Source organism: Scylla paramamosain, chromosome 36 (genome assembly GCF_035594125.1).
Source record: "Scylla paramamosain isolate STU-SP2022 chromosome 36, ASM3559412v1, whole genome shotgun sequence".
Lineage (NCBI taxonomy): Eukaryota > Metazoa > Arthropoda > Malacostraca > Decapoda > Portunidae > Scylla > Scylla paramamosain.
In genome coordinates this window covers 12,418,307-12,434,769 of record NC_087186.1, presented here as the reverse complement: position 1 = coordinate 12,434,769, position 16,463 = coordinate 12,418,307, and the positions used below count along the sequence as shown (strand labels likewise).

The following is a 16,463-nucleotide window of genomic DNA, read 5'->3' as shown; positions in this document are numbered from 1 at the left end:
TTCCTCTTCATTCCCGGGCGTGATTCCGTTAATGCATGTGAAACCGCCGGGAAAAAAAAAAAATCAGGATGTGAAATGATTTAAAACATCCTGAACAAATATTTACCGTAATCGAAATAAAAAAAATAAGAACATAACAACCTTTTCCACATTTGTTTGTTCCCAGAGCAAGGCCATGAATATTGTTCCTCTGGCAGTAATTTCCACAACAATCTTTACAAATACGTTACAAAAAAAAAAAAATGCATAAAAACGTTTGACCTTATATTTGTACACGATTTTTTTAAAATTTAATTTTTCATTGTTTTTGAAGTGAAAGATTATTACTAAATGTGGAGAGAGTTGTAATGTCTGAAGGAAATTATTGTACTTACATTACGAAGTTCTAGACGTACGCACCTGCAAAAACAAAAATAATAGTTAGCTACAGCAATTAATATCAAACATTAAAACATACAAATAAATTAACTTCACTCTCTCTCTCTCTCTCTCTCTCTCTCTCTCTCTCTCTCTCTCTCTCTCTCTCTCTCTCTGCGGTGCATCAAGGCAAGCATATCAGGGATTTTACTGAAGGAAAGTTGCAAACCCCTTGAGGCGGGGAAATGTCCGTGGGAATTTAAGGGAAAGGAATGAGAGGGGGAGTGGAGAAGGAGGGTGATCAGAACTACCTTTCCCTCTCCCTCTCCCTCCCACTCACTCTCTCTCTCTCTCTCACTCTCTCTCTCTCTCCCCGCAGGTGTGCTGGAGGGTCAGGGCGTAGGGGAAGGTAAAGAGGAAACATGCCAGACCTGCCGTTCACTCTCACGCTATTCCAAAGTGGCTCTTCTCACGCTTTCCAGTTACTTTTTCTGTATGTACGCTTATCCGCCCACACACACACACACACACACACACACACACACACACACACACACACATAATGAACGGTCTAACACAATCTTCTAAGCCTAGGTAGCATATTTTATATTTCATTCCCTCACGCGACTTTTCCTTCTTACCTCTCCCTTTCTCTCTGCCTCTCCCTCTCTTCCTCTTGTTCCCTGTGTGACGCGCACCTCGCACTCTCCCTCCTATCCTCCCTTCCTATGCTCCCTTCCTATCCTCCCTCCGTCCGTCCTTCCTGCAACCATCATCACGGCTTGGACTACTGGCGTTACGCAGTGGAGTGTTAAGTACCCACACGACTGATAAACCAACACATCAGGAGCATCATCTTCGCAACACCTCGCTTCACTTAGCGCACGAAAAGCGGCACACACAGAATATCGCAACTCCTGTACAACTTGCTGGTGTTAGAACTTCTTCATCGCCTTACTAACACGCTGTAATATTCTCCCACTCTTGGTATGATGTGACAGGAGAGGAGGAAGCAATCAGGTGCGTAGATGAAGCCAATAAACGGGGATGATGTAGAGGGAGGGGACCGAGGCGCAGGTAGAAAGGAGGCAGGAGGGATGCTGGGTCGAGCGTCATGAATGATGGGATAAGAGAGACACATGAGACAAGAAAATCCCCACATACTACGCTTATTAAGGTATCAGATTTCTATTTAAGGTGAGCGGAGAGAGAGAGAGAGAGAGAGAGAGAGAGAGAGAGAGAGAGAGAGAGAGAGAGAGAGAGAGAGAGAGAGAGAGAGAGAGAGAAATTACTGAAACGCCTCCGTAGCTTCACCGCGGCATCAAACTTAGATGAATATCCATAATTCTGATTATACTCCTTGTACCTATGAGAGAGCGAGAGAGAGAGAGAGAGAGAGAAAAAAAAAACACTATTCTTGTATCTCGGGAGGGTAGGGACGTGGAAGGGATGAGAAATAGGAAACGTGAGGGAGACAAAAAAAGGAAGCAGGAATTGCATAGAAAACGAGATCCCAGGAACTAAAACAGTTGATATGTTGAAAAAAAAGACGGCTCATCTACTAGTACACCCCTTGCCTCCCTCGATATCAAGGCTCTGTAGACACGCCAGCCGCCATCACCGCGAGTCTCTAACGTCTTCCGCGCTACGTTTCAGTCTCGTAAACGCAGACATCAAACGCTGCTGCCCGACTCCCTCCCCAGGGATGTCAAGGCAGCCACGGAGCTCATTATCCATTCCTCCAGCAAAGACAGAGGAAGACAGGAAGGAACACAGACAGATGGTGAGACAGGCGCACGCAGGAAGGAAGGCAAAGCAGACAGACGCCGCCGCCGCCGCTGTTCCTGAATGCCTTGCCCGAGGAATTCATGACTTGACTGCACAAGCGAGGAGGAAGGAAGAGCAATCACATGTAAATATTACGTAGGCTGCATATTCTCCCACGACTGCATAAGCTAGTCAATCAAACACAAGCCCCCTCAGAATAATGCATAGTCTCTCCCTCTCTCTCTCTCTCTCTCTCTCTCTCTCTCTCTCTCTCTCTCTCTCTCTCTCTCTCTCTCTCTCTCTCTCTCTCTCTCTCTCTCTCTCTCTCTCTCTCTCTCTCTCTCTCTCTCTCTCTCTCTCGATAATGCATATTGCAAAGGCCCCCCACACAAGTTGAAACTTTTCCCAACATTGACCCAAGTGGTGGAAAGCAGGCGTGAGTGTTTTCTTCCTGTTTTCCTAAATTGAAGGACCGCCTGAAGGGGAGATGTTTTGGCACAGGTAATGAAGGGCAGGTGGGGGGAAGCTCACGAAGGGGAAAAGAGGACGAAAAGGGGAAGGGAAAGGGGAGGGAAAGTAAGGGACGCGACGAATGTGAGTTTGTGGGGTGGAGGAAATAAAGTTTACGGGAAAGAAGTGCTCAGTCTCGGGGAAAGAAAGTGACGAAGGAGGCGCTGCAGAAGGAGTAAAGTATTTCGCTTGGATGGTCAATTTTTCTTCGAGTTTGTCTTTCCCTCTATGTTTATTTTTTTGGTTTGACTACTTGCTTTTATTGCCGCCAGTTTTATGAGACAGTGCTTTGTAAAGGTGTAGCATTTCTCGAGTTTTATTGGTGTGGTATCAATTTCTCTCTCTCTCTCTCTCTCTCTCTCTCTCTCTCTCTCTCTCTCTCTCTCTCTCTCTCTCTCTCTCTCTCTCTCTCTCTCTACACTATAATTGGTATTTTCAGTCACCTCTTTCCTTTTATTTCTCTTTACTGTTATGTACTCTTCCCTCTCCATTATCTCTCGTCCTTCCTTTATTCCTTCCCCTTCTTCCTCCTTTCCTTTACTTATTTAACTTTTTTTCTTATGCATGCCCTTCCCTTCCCTCCATAAGCTTTTTTTTTTATATACTTTTCTACCTTATGATCCTTCTTTGCACTCTCTCTCTCTCTCTCTCTCTCTCTCTCTCTCTCTCTCTCTCTCTCTCTCTCTCTCTCTCTCTCTCTCATCCCTATGGTAAAGGCGATCCGTACCACATCGCCGCTGCTTCTCCTCACTGTCTCCTTCCCTTCCGATACTTGCCAAACTAATTCGCCAAAACATCGCGAACAGCGCCAAAGTTTCGCCAACTCCGCAGAGGTTGTCGGCGACGGAAATTGCTGGCGATCGGGGAGCATTTTCTTTCGTCACTCTCTCTCTCTCTCTCTCTCTCTCTCTCTCTCTCTCTCTCTCTCTCTCTCTCTTGATGCGATACTTCCCCGTCACTCTTCACGTCACTCTCTATTCCTCATCCGCTCCTCGTCCCTCGCCTCTCGGGATCCAGGGATGTAAGGGTCTGCAAACGTCCATTAGCCAACACCATCTGGTCTGAGACGCCCTCTAATCGGCCTCATCCCTTTCGGTTACAAGAGCCTGTTAGTTTTAAGAAGAAAAGCGGGCTGCCGTCTCTTCCTGGTTTTCTGCCACTATCCTATCCTTCGTCTGCCACCTTCCTGCATTCCCCTCCTATCCCCCCAGCCTGCCATCCTGTTTGCTTGCCTGCCTGCTTGCCTGTCTGACTGCCTGCCTTCTCCTTCTCCCTAAAGTGCCTCATCTCTCTCCTTGCAACACTCGAGAATTAGATTTCCCTGTTTTTTGCTTGTATTTCTTGCCCCCGGATGACTGCCTGATGTGTTGGATCTTGGCAAGGATTCATTGGTTAATATGCTCCTGATGAGTGAAGCGTCATGTAAGCAAACAGGCAGACTATGAAGTAAGTAAGGAAGGAAGCAAACAAGAAGAGGGTTCAGGGAGGAAATGAGGAAGGAAGGGTAAGGAAAACAGAGAAGCTAGGAAGGAAGTAGACAGGAAGAAGGTACAGAGCGGAAATGAGGAAGAAAGGGTGAGGAAAAGGGAAAAGCTACATAGACGAAATAAGGAAATGTAGATAAGCAAATAGTGAAAACAAACTAAATAAACAAACAACAGAAAGATACAGAAACTAACTTAAGATATATATGACGAACGAACAGAAGTCACCGTATGCAGAAGAAATGAAACTGGATTAGAGACAGACAGAAACACACACACACACACACACACACACACACAGACGCGCACGCAGACACACACATAGAAGACAGAGGCATATATGCATTTATTCTTCCCACGTAAACTCGTAAACATACATGAACTTATGCATGCAAGCACCTACGAGAATATAGAAGAGCGGAGGAAAATAGAGGCACCTGAGGCCACGGCAGCGCACAAACCCACGATAACAAATGCAAAAGGAAATAAAATATAAAACAAAACAAAAAAAACGTAAATAAAGTGCATGAAGAAAACGGAGAGCAGGGAATTAAGGAAGAAAAGCCGACTACAAAGAAATTTGGAGCCAGAGAAGAAAACAGCTTGAGAAATAAGTGGAAACTGGAAATGTCAAACAAGAACGCACACAAAATAATCTATGAGGAAAGGGCAGGCTTCGTGTGTGTGTGTGTGTGTGTGTGTGTGTGTGTGTGTGTGTGTGTGTGTGTGTGTGTGTGTGTGTGTGTGTGTGTGTGTGTGTGTGTGAGTGGTGGGGGGGAGAAGTGTTGGGGAGAGAGGAAGGCGTTTAAGCTTCAAGTGGACGAGTTTGGTGTTATTGTGGAGGCAGCGAAAAGGGGGAGAGTGAGAGAAAGAACGAGAGAGAGAGAGAGAGAGAGAGAGAGAGAGAGAGAGAGAGAGAGAGAGAGAGAGAGAGAGAGAGAGAGAGAGAGAGAGAGAGAGAGAGAGAGAGAGAGAGAGAGAGAGAGGGAAAGTGAGAGGAAGGAGAAGGGGAAGAGGAAGGCGAATGCAGCTTGTTCCCTGCCTTGGTGGTGGACTAAGGTTTCCAGGAACACTAGTGGCGAGGGAAGAGAGGGGAGAGAGGGAGTGGAGTGAGTCAACCTCAGTCAGCCTCCAGCCTCCTCCAGTATCCTTACATTTGTGATACTTTTTAGATTTTAGCCCCAGTGCGGTGCGTCTAATTTTCCTCCCTTGCGTTTTCTGTTTCTTGCTATTTACTGCCGATGTATGTATGCATGAGTGTTTTGAAAGGTACTATTTTTTTTTTCTCTCTCTCTCTCTCTCTCTCTCTCTCTCTCTCTCTCTCTCTCTCTCTCTCTCTCTCTCTCTCTCTCTCTCTCTCTCTCTCTCATCTTCATTCTTCCTCGTCTGCATAAATTGTTATTCACCATTCTCCTTTCTTCTTATTCCTTATTTCCTTTACTCCTATTCTTGTTCCTACGTCTCCGTTTCCTCTTCCTCTTCATACGTCTCTTTCTTTCACTTTCTTCCGCCTCTTTAACATTCTGCTTATCATCTCTTTTTTTCCCTTCAAATAAGATTAATGTTCCTCATCACGGGATTACTCCGCCTTCCAAAATTAATCCCTTTTTTCAATAAACCTACCACCACCATCGCCACCACCACCACTACCATCACCACCAATACCCTTATTACTACCACCACCATCACCACCACCACATTACTACCAAAAGCTGCAATGAAATCTAGCGTAATATAAAAGCAATAACAATAACAGCAATAATGTTTATCTAAATCCCTCTCTCCGCCTCTTCTTCGAACTCCACCCCGTCTTTCTTCGTCTTCTCCTCCTCCTCCTCCTCCTCCTCCTCCTCCTCCTCCTCCTCTTCCTCCTCCTCCTCCTCCTTTTGCTCTCCCTCGCCTGTAGCTGTTGTGAGGCAAAATTTCCTGCGGCCGTGTGTTGGGAGGGACGTGAGGGGGATGCAGCAGAGGGGCGCCGTCGGCCGTCAGCAATGTACACACACAAGACAACTTTATCAAGGCCTTCTCCTCCCACTGCGCCTCCTCCTACGCCGCCTCTTCTCCTCCTCCTCCTCCTACTGATATTTATCTTATTCCTCCTCCTCTTATTTTAGCCGACTTCTTTTCCTTCGTCTTATTTATATCCTCTTCCTCCTCTTCCTCTCCTCCTCCTGCTCCTGCTCCTTCAACTCCTGCTCCTGCTCCTTCAACTCCTCCTCCTCCTCCTCCTCCTCCTCCTCCTCCTCCTCCTCCTCCTCCTCCTCCTCCTCCTCCTCCTCCTCCGTGGAATTCCCTCTGCGTCACCACCATTTTACTTCTCTCCTATACTTCCTTTTCTTTAATCAGTAATTATTTTTTTTCAGCTCGTAAATTATTTTCTTAATATGCGCAAAATTAATCATTGCGTGAATTTCCTATTCTTATTTTCTTTTTCCTTTATTTATTTTTTTCTTTTTCTTAAGATTCAAATTCCCACGAGATTTGTTTTTATTTGAGGCTTCGTATTTTTCGGACCTTATTTCCGTGAGCGTCTTTGTTTAACGTTGCCAGGAGTATTGGAAGAAATTAAAACATTTCCCGTACTCATTTCAAAACGATCTTATGGCAAATCCCCAGAACGGCAAGTCAAAATTCGCGTAACCCTGAAAGAACGTCCATGCACACAAGACATATACAATTTAAAGGCATACTGGAAACACACACAAAAAATGGAAAAGTACACATAATCAAAAGTTTCGCTAATGAACAGAGAAAACCACAGACACCAGAACAAAACTTTTCCAGAGCGAATATTTATGAAAGGTTACCAGCGAGGCCTGCAGGTAAAGAACTGCTCACCTGTGCTAATTAACCAAGACCTCTGGACCTCGGAGGGCGTGGCAGGTTTTTTTTTATGGTATTTGATATTTTTCTCCACGCTGCGTCAGAGTCAAGGGTAAGAGAGGAAATAAATAAAGCAATAAATAAAAGTGAGTTGTAATAGTGAAGTTGTTTGTAAAGAATAGGCAGAAAAGAGAGAAACAAGAAAGTTATGAGGGTACGGAAAAATATCGCTTTTATTATTATTATTATTATTATTATTATTATTATCATTATTATCCTTATTATTATTATATTATCATTACTACACATTGTTGTACTAGTAGTAGTAATAATAGTAGTACATATAGGAACAAATAAAGGGCAAACTATCGTGAAATGGATAAAACACGATGGCTTAATTAAACAGGAAGGCAAAATCTATCAAGCCTTTCCTTCCTTCATCTCCTCAACCTCCCTTCCTTCCAAACACAATGATTTAAGCTGCTCTTAGGTTCTCTTTTCCCTGCGTGTCTGTTCCCTTCCACTTCGCTTGTCCATCACAAAGAAATACAATAATACTAATGCTAATACGAGGAGGAGGAGGAGGAGGAGGAGGAGGAGGAGGAGGAGGAGGAGGAGGAGGAGGAGGAGGAGGAGGAATAATCACTAAACAAACAGACTTAACTCCTCCCCTATGCTATTAACAACATCCTCACCTCAATCTCTCAATAATCTCTCTAAACTTTTAAGGTTATAAAAAAAGGTTACGACTATCAACTGGTAATGCGAGGTTAAAATTAGGCAAAGTTTTAGGTCATGTAAGGGGAATGTACGGCAGGGAAGTCAGTCTCTCTCTCTCTCTCTCTCTCTCTCTCTCTCTCTCTCTCTCTCTCTCTCTCTCTCTCTCTCTCTCTCTCTCTCTTGCTCGCTCAAAACAGTAGGGTCATTATTTACTCAATTACAGGACAGGGGAGAGAGAGACATACACATTTTCCCATGCTCTGTTTTCACTCCCTCTTGCAGCCCTTCCTTCATTTGCAGGCAAGGGTCTTGCTTTCATTCATTCAACCAGACCTTTCCCTTTATGTCTAATCAAAAAGCTCAAATCCTCACAAGTCACTAGCGTCTAGATTTAGTTATATTGTCTACGCTAATTAGAGTTCAAAATCCTCCAAGTGTAATTACTTCGTTAACTTTGCATACTAACTCTTCTAAATAATTACCTGTCGTGGAAATGAAGAGATTACAAAACAGAGAATCAACATCGAGAAGCAGGAACTGTGAGGTGAGATTCCAAGCGCCTCTATTTCACACACACCTTCACCTCTGGGACAGTTGTAACCTCACCTATAGCCATCCATACTCTGCCTCACATTCTTTAGTCACGTGCCTCCTGTCCATTCCTTTCCCTCGATGGAGTAATTGAATAAAACACATGTAGCACCGAACTTGTCCCACTGCCCCTCCAGACAGCATAACCCTTCCACAGTGACTTAATACCTCTACGTGGCTGAAAATTACGTTACAGATTGTACACAGGCTTACTACACATAACTAACTGACTGCCTTAGTTCTCTTATTCATCGTAGCTCTGTTGTACCTCCTGCTATCTTCAACTGTTATCCCTTGGTTTCTAGTCTTCTAAACTTGTAAACTGTATGCTTTCTTCCATGCCGCTACCTCATTGCACTATAATTTCTCACCCTTGTTCTGTCCAGCTTACTAATGCACGAGTTAACTGTATCATCACTCTTTCATTCCTTTTAGTAGTAAACTCTGGAATTATGTACCTGTCTGTGTATCTTCTCCTGCCTAAGACTTAAACTGTTTCAGAAGTGTATCAAGATCCTGAAAAAAATCAACTGTCAACTCACTCTCTCTGTTTTATTCATGTTGTAATTAGGGAGCAGTATTGTGAGTATTTAGTGCCATTGGCCAGCCTTCCTGACGTGTAAAAAAACTGTTACAATAATACCTCATTTCCCTTCAGACCTCATCAGAGCAGCACAATGGAACACACAGCAATAAAAGCTATAGTACATAATAGAGCGGTAATAAAACACTCCGATTCAGCCAAACAACTGTCGTCTTACAATGATGAGCTGTAATTACTTGCATATTAATGTAGCTTTTTTCTCTTTTTCTCTCTCTCTCTTTTCACGTTACGCTCTTGTGTTACAGGCACGGAACAGACAGATAAAGTTCGAGAAATAAAACATTGAGGTATTTCTAAATTAAGTTTACTGACGACAACGAAAGAGTCATGAACCAACGAAAGCTATTTAGGCGTAATCTTCCTGCGTTGCTTCTCTCACATAAACACTAACCTCGATTAAATATAAAACTGAATATTTAATTAAGAGTACCAAAGACTTGTCCCATCTCCCGTAATGTGTTGTGGCCTACTTCACTCTAGCCTTTCATTATACCAAGAATCAAGACTAAGAAATTAAGTACGTAACCGTAAAGTTATCTAATTAACTAAAGAGTAAAGTAATGAAGTAAATGATGGCTAACAAAAATACTTCGTTTCTACTTCCAATCTAGACAGTCCAGGTGAGTTATCAGGTTTATGTCAAAGAAAATTATAGGAATTCTCGTTATTACACCTGTGGGGGCGGCGTGATTAGCGGCCAGCTACCTGAACGAAGACAGGGCAGGTGTAGTGCGTGCTGATGAAGGCTTGTCAAGGTCACAGCTTACTCAATTACAGGACACCACCGAGATATATGTTTCCATAACCATTCATTATCGCAAAGTTTATGCAGTTATGAAATGAAAATATGATCGCAATTATCGTAGGATGGAGCGTCCTTGAAAATATATTCACGTTTTTTTCCTCATTTCATTACGGCAACTATTTCAAAGTATTTTTTTAACAAGATTTTCAGACTAAAGTTATTTCCATCGGTGAATTGCTTCGATTTTCTTCATAATGTGGGTGTGACTTTGGTTCTTTGGTTATTTCGCGTCAATTTCAAGTAGATTGACAGAGTTCGTGCGTCAGTCCGGTTATAAGTCAAGAAAACACACCGGAAGCACGACCCTCAAACCTGCAATTCCTCAGCTGTGTTTTGTCAGTAGGCTAATTTGATGTCAACGATTATTGAGGTGTATTAATGAGCATATGTCACTAAAAAACGCTAAATGGCTCGAGAAATTAATGAGAGGACGCGAGTATTAATCAGGCCGCCATGTTTGTCCCCCGAGAGGCCATTGTGCCTTTTTTTCGACCAGGAAATATCACGCCTAGAAAAATTATAAAGAAAATTTTGAAATAATTAATTATGGAAAAAATAGCTGCATATTTATATTTCTTTTCATCAGACGGTGATGGATGAACACACACACACACACACACACACACACACACACACACACACACACACACACACACACACACACACACACACACACCCTACCATGACATTTTTACCAGAATTAAATTAACGGGAAACTTCTCACCTTAAACTACCCTTTAATTTTCCCCGACACACAGTACACACTCATTAAACGCCGCACAACTTACCTATTCATCTAGTGCAAAATAACATATACATACAAAAAAAAATAAAGATTCTTTTTAAACATTCACAACTTTTCAGAAAAATTTTCACAACTATTTTATACCCTGACAGGATCCTTCTCTTTTTACACTTTTTATTGACGTTTTCTGTATTGTTTCATATGTCTCTCTCTCTCTCTCTCTCTCTCTCTCTCTCTCTCTCTCTCTCTCTCTCTCTCTCTCTCTCTCTCTCTCTCTCGTTCCTTCATACCAAGTGATTGGAAAAGTAGTCAGTAGAAGTTTAAAGGGAAAAAGTCAACTTAACCACAGAAAATGACCTGCGTGACTCCCTCTCGCGTGTGTGTGTGTGTGTGTGTGTGTGTGTGTGTGTGTGTGTGTGTGTGTGTTTACGAGTATGTGTGTGGCGGCACTTAGTGGTGCTTAATTAATGTTACCATAAAATTACTGTAATACATCTGTAGCTCATGTGTGTGTATGCTGAGGATGGGGGGTTGAGGGGGAGGTGAGTGTTGGTGGGTGTCATGTATGTATTACGTATAAATGCATGTAGGTTGGTAGACAGACATAAATACAAATAGTTTTCCTCTACACGTGTAACTATGTGTGTGTGTGTGTGTGTGTGTGTGTGTGTGTATCAGAGAGAGAGAGAGAGAGAGAGAGAGAGAGAGAGAGAGAGAGAGAGAGAGAGAGAGAGAGAGAGAGAGAGAGAGAGAGAGAGAGAATTAACCCTTTAACGTGTGGACTGAAGTAAAATCTCGTCCATACACCCAAGGCCATTTATTTGCAAGGCGAGACCAAACAAAAAGCCAAAAAAAGACCAAAACAATATAGAATTACCCTTAAATTCCTTCCTACCATACATTTTTTAGCAGACAATGAAATTCTATAAAATCGACGAGCAACTTTCTCAATTCTCGCAATAAATGAACGAAGTTAAATTGGATTGGACTCTCTCTATTTTTACATACCCCGTCTCCCGTAGCAATATGGAAGAGAGAGAGAGAGAGAGAGAGAGAGAGAGAGAGAGAGAGAGAGAGAGAGAGAGAGAGAGAGAGAGAGAGAGAGAGAGAGAGAGAGAGAGAGAGAGAGAGAGAGAGAGAGAGAGAGAGAGAGAGAGAGAGGAAAAGTGAAATAATGAGACGAGAAGAAACAATCAGAAAAACATACAGACAGACAGACAGACAGACAGACAGACAAACAAATGCACAGTAATGCTAACAAATACATATATATATATATATATATATATATATATATATATATATATATATATATATATATATATATATATATATATATACCTACATAAACACAGAGATACATACAGAAACACCTAATCAAGTAAAGATAATCAGAGAGAGAGAGAGAGAGAGAGAGAGAGAGAGAGAGAGAGAGAGAGAGAGAGAGAGAGAGAGAGAGAGAGAGAGAAACACATACCGTCAAGGGAGAATCGCTTAATAATGGGTGTTTGTCAGTTATTTGAACGAGTGGTTGTATCCCAATGGGTGCGTAAGCAATAAAGACTCTGTTATAGGAGAACGGAAAGGCGGTATTGGTTGTCTGAACGGTGGTGATGGTGGTGGCGGTTGTTTATGAATGGTGTGTATGTGTGTGTGTGTGTGTGTGTGTGTGTGTGTGTGTGTGTGTCCGAAAACTACAAACAAACCCACAATAACCATCGGCACTATAGATACATATTAAAAAGAGAGAACCCAATACCCCCCTCCCCCACAAGGCAAACACCCTCCAGTGACCCCCCCAACCCCGTCCCCCCTGCGAAAAAAAAAAAAAAAGTGTATGAAAAAGCGATATCACAACAACTGTTTTCAATGTCCCTTCACGCCACTGCCGCCACAGTCACCGCGGCCCGCCGATACCTGTCACTGCGGTATTCCTGCCACTCTGGAAGCACCATCAGCGCCAGCAGACCACAGGGACTCCCTCATCCATGCCCTTGATTCATATCGCACCTGTACCGCTAACCTGACCCACCTGGATGGCTATGTAATTGTTCTTTTATTGTTTGTGGAGAGATGACTTTTTTTTTGTCCTTTTTGGTGTGTGTGTGTGTGTGTGTGTGTGTGTGTGTGTGTGTGTGTGTGTGTGTGTGTGTGTGAAGTGACTTTTTTTTTGGGCGGTTGAAGATAATACACGTTTTTTAGTCTTTTTTGTGTGTGTTTGTTATCTCTCTCTCTCTCTCTCTCTCTCTCTCTCTCTCTCTCTCTCTCTCTCTCTCTCTCTCTCTCTCTCTCTCTCTCTCTCTCTCTCTCTCTCTCTCTGCCCACACACACATCAAAACAAACGGTGAAGTAATTCCCACGTTATCGCCAATTAGTATTTTTGTGGTCATGAAGTGAGATGAAAGCAATTTTTAAAGCCGAGTCAATCACTAGTGGGAGGCTTTTTCTCTTCGTTTATTATGCCAACGACAATTCTTGTTAACTAATGCATAAGTTATTAGAGTCTAAATATGATAAATGGAGCGCCGCTATACCACGCCACCTACGTCACTCACTGCTACATAAACACGTCACCGATAAATATATATAAAAAAAATGCACTGACGTAATGATTTATAAAATGTGATGCTTCAAAACCTCAAATGTAAATACAATGAACAAATAACGGATAATTAATTACAAGACACCTTTAGAATAACAACTACACCATCTCTCTCTCTCTCTCTCTCTCTCTCTCTCTCTCTCTCTCTCTCTCTCTCTCTCTCTCTCTCTCTCTCTCTCTCTCTCTCTCTCACTCAAACATTATTTTAGATAAGAAATACCAGAGAGAGAGAGAGAGAGAGAGAGAGAGAGAGAGAGAGAGAGAGAGAGAGAGAGAGAGAGAGAGAAGGGAAAAAGAGGGGCGCGGAAGGACGTCCTGGTAAAGGTTTTCATGTGTGCTTAGAATCAACATCATTAGTGACGCTTCGGGCGGGATAGGTGCGGCCAGCTGATCGCCGTCTGTTTATCCTCGGACACTGCGGCGACTGATGGAGTATTTGTACGGCGGGGAAAGACTATTAAAGAAGGAAGATCTTAAAGAGTCCTTAGAGAGAGAGAGAGAGAGAGAGAGAGAGAGAGAGAGAGAGAGAGAGAGAGAGAGACCTTATACAAGTTTTAATAAGGTACTTACGACATCAGATACAAAATTTAGTTTAAGATTGGCTCATAATTCTCGTAAGCTTAAGAATCAACGAGTTTTCTTTCTATTCCTGCTATTTGTTAATATTACAGTCCTGATTTTTTATCTTTATATATATATATTTTATTTTTTTACTTTCATCTACTCAGAACTATGAAAATGTTTCCTATTTTGCTTGTAATTCATTTTTTTTTTCTGTTTTGATTTATTATACCTTTCTGCTTTGCTTGTGATGAAACATTTTTGTGTTGGTAAGTCTTATTTGACAGTTATAAATGATGCAATATGCCATACACACACACACACACACACACACACACACACACACACACACACACACACACACACACACACACACACACACACACACACACATTCACATGCAAATCCAGCTAATTGTAAATGATTAGTAGCTTCGTACATCTCCACGTTATTTTCCTCAAAGCATTTACATGATTGTGTCGTTAGTTACCCATAATGCCGCTCAAGATGAAAGAAAAGTGGAGCCGAGAGGAGGGAACGCAGGTAGAGAGCGAGAGAGGGTGGGAAAGGGAAAGGGGGAGGTAGATAAGGGAAGGAAAGTGAAGGGAAAGCGGGAGGGAGCAAAGGAGGATGCAATTCTGGGAAGCAAAAGTGAAAAGGGAAAATAAAAACGTATTAAGGGAAAAATAAGAGGTAACATTGGAAGCGATGTTGTGAAATGAAAGAAAGGAGAGAACATAAGGAAAAACGGTGATGGAGGGGTAAAGAAAGGACGGGGAAACAATTGAGAAGCACGATGATAGAAAAGAAGGGAAAAGGAGAGGAAATAAATAAAAAGTTGATGAAAAGGAAGGAAAAGAGAGGAGAAACGGGGGAAACAATAATGAAAATAGGAGGCAAATAGGAAGACAAGGAACACTGATGAAAAAGAAAGGTAAGACTGAAAACAATGATGGAGAAATAGAAGAAAAAATAAACAAAACATGGAAGACTAATGAAAAAAAAAATGAGAGGAGAAAACAAAGAAACATTAACAAAAAAAAGAAAGGAAGGAAAAGGAAAGAAAAACAAATGCTTGGAAAGGAAAGAAAACGACAAGGAAAACAAAACAGAAGGAAAGGAATAAAACAATCAAAATAATTATAAAAAAACTAGAGGGAAATGAGAGAAAATAACTATATTGATGGAAAAGGAATACGAAAGAGAAAACAAGGATGATATAAAGTGCTGAAGGGGAAAATAAACAAATCGCTTTCTAGTTCACTTGGTAGCATAAAGGATTAGTATATAGAGGAGAACGAAGTTGAGTCTTTCCCTGGATTTTATTTTTCAACGTCAAATCTAAAGTGCTCGAGTATATTCCGGCTTTATGTATATATATATTCTGAAATACAATTCATATACTAGTTTGATAGTGTGGTAAAACATCTTTTTCTCTCTTTCTCTCTCTCTTCTCATATATACATAAAATTTCCTATCACACTTGTCACATTACATCATAATTACTTAATCATTGCTCAGTATTCAAATATAATATGTATTCTTCTATATATGATAAATCTACAACGGACAATTAACTGGAGATATATTTGCTTTGTTCCACGTCACAAAGATGGTTTTGCCACTGTCAATATTTATGTATTTCCCCGCACACAGCACAGCACAGCGCAACACAACACAACACAGCACAACACAACACAACACAACACAACACAACAACTCGTGAACAGAGAGAACGGCACCTCTGTAAAATCGTTTGATACACACAAACGATAAAATCTACAAAAATTTCCTGAGCCATGTGGTGAAGGGAAACTATATAGAAATAAAACATTAATTTTACTGAAACTTTTTTTTTCCTTTCAACATATGACCTCGCTTTCCCTTTAAAATAAACCTCATTTGATTACACTTTCCCTTCATAATGATGGCTAATCTTGCAGAAATTTATTTACACTTCAGTTCAACATGATAAGTTCGGATTTGTACAAGAAAATGCTTATATCTGAACTCTGACGTATTTCTATTACCGCGAGGAATAATTTAATTATGATGCCATCCCTGAATCAAGATTAATGATTCTCCTCATGTATACTGCATTACTAGAATCACCTACACAAACGCGAGGAAGGTAGAAGTATTGTGGCACTCATTGTTCTCACTTAGATGGCGCTGTATGATCCCGTTCTTGCTTGGCTTAGATTAATCCCTCGCTTGAAATAAGACCCCAAAAAACATTAGTCAAATATGAATTAATGGGCCTCATTTTTTTAAAGATTTTAGTCGTTTTGTCATTAGTTATCACAGAGAGAGAGAGAGAGAGAGAGAGAGAGAGAGAGAGAGAGAGAGAGAGAGAGAGAGAGAGAGAAAGAGATGCATAAACCATTGCAACATGGAAAAGAACGATGGGCGATAGGGTGTGAGGCAGTCAGTTCGTGAAGCCAACAAGGCATGCAACGCTTTATGAGTTGTGACTTTGGGCGTCAAACTCTTTTGTTGCGAGAGTTTTCAGTTGGCATATCCCTCTCGATGCGTTATTTCAAAACCCCACGTTCTTTTCACGTTGATTTTACATCCAAAGAGAGAGAGAGAGAGAGAGAGAGAGAGAGAGAGAGAGAGAGAGAGAGAGAGAGAGAGAGAGAGAGAGAGAGAGAGAGAAAGCAGATGGAAAATTCTACCTATCGTATTACTAACTTTTATCTGTCTCGATTTTCTGTTTGTGTGTATCCATTTTCTCTTTTGATAGACGGGGAAGATAAACCCGATCAAAGTTTGGCTTGCATTTTATTTTACGAAGCTTTGGTTGTTTTCCTTTTCATGTTGAAACTTGTGGGAGCTGGATACAATGTGCTCACGGACAGACAGGCAGATGCATACAGTATGTGAAACTGTGA

General features: G+C 41.7%; 1 long non-coding RNA gene across 1 annotated transcript in view; it reads right to left on the bottom strand.

The window, feature by feature from the left end:
• Positions 1-279: 279 nt before the first annotated feature.
• Positions 280-16,463, bottom strand: part of LOC135091033 (uncharacterized) — a 51,186-nt gene continuing 35,002 nt past the window's right edge. The window contains exon 3 of the long non-coding RNA XR_010262253.1: positions 280-399. This is a non-coding gene — a long non-coding RNA (uncharacterized LOC135091033). The remainder of the gene's footprint in view (positions 400-16,463) is intronic.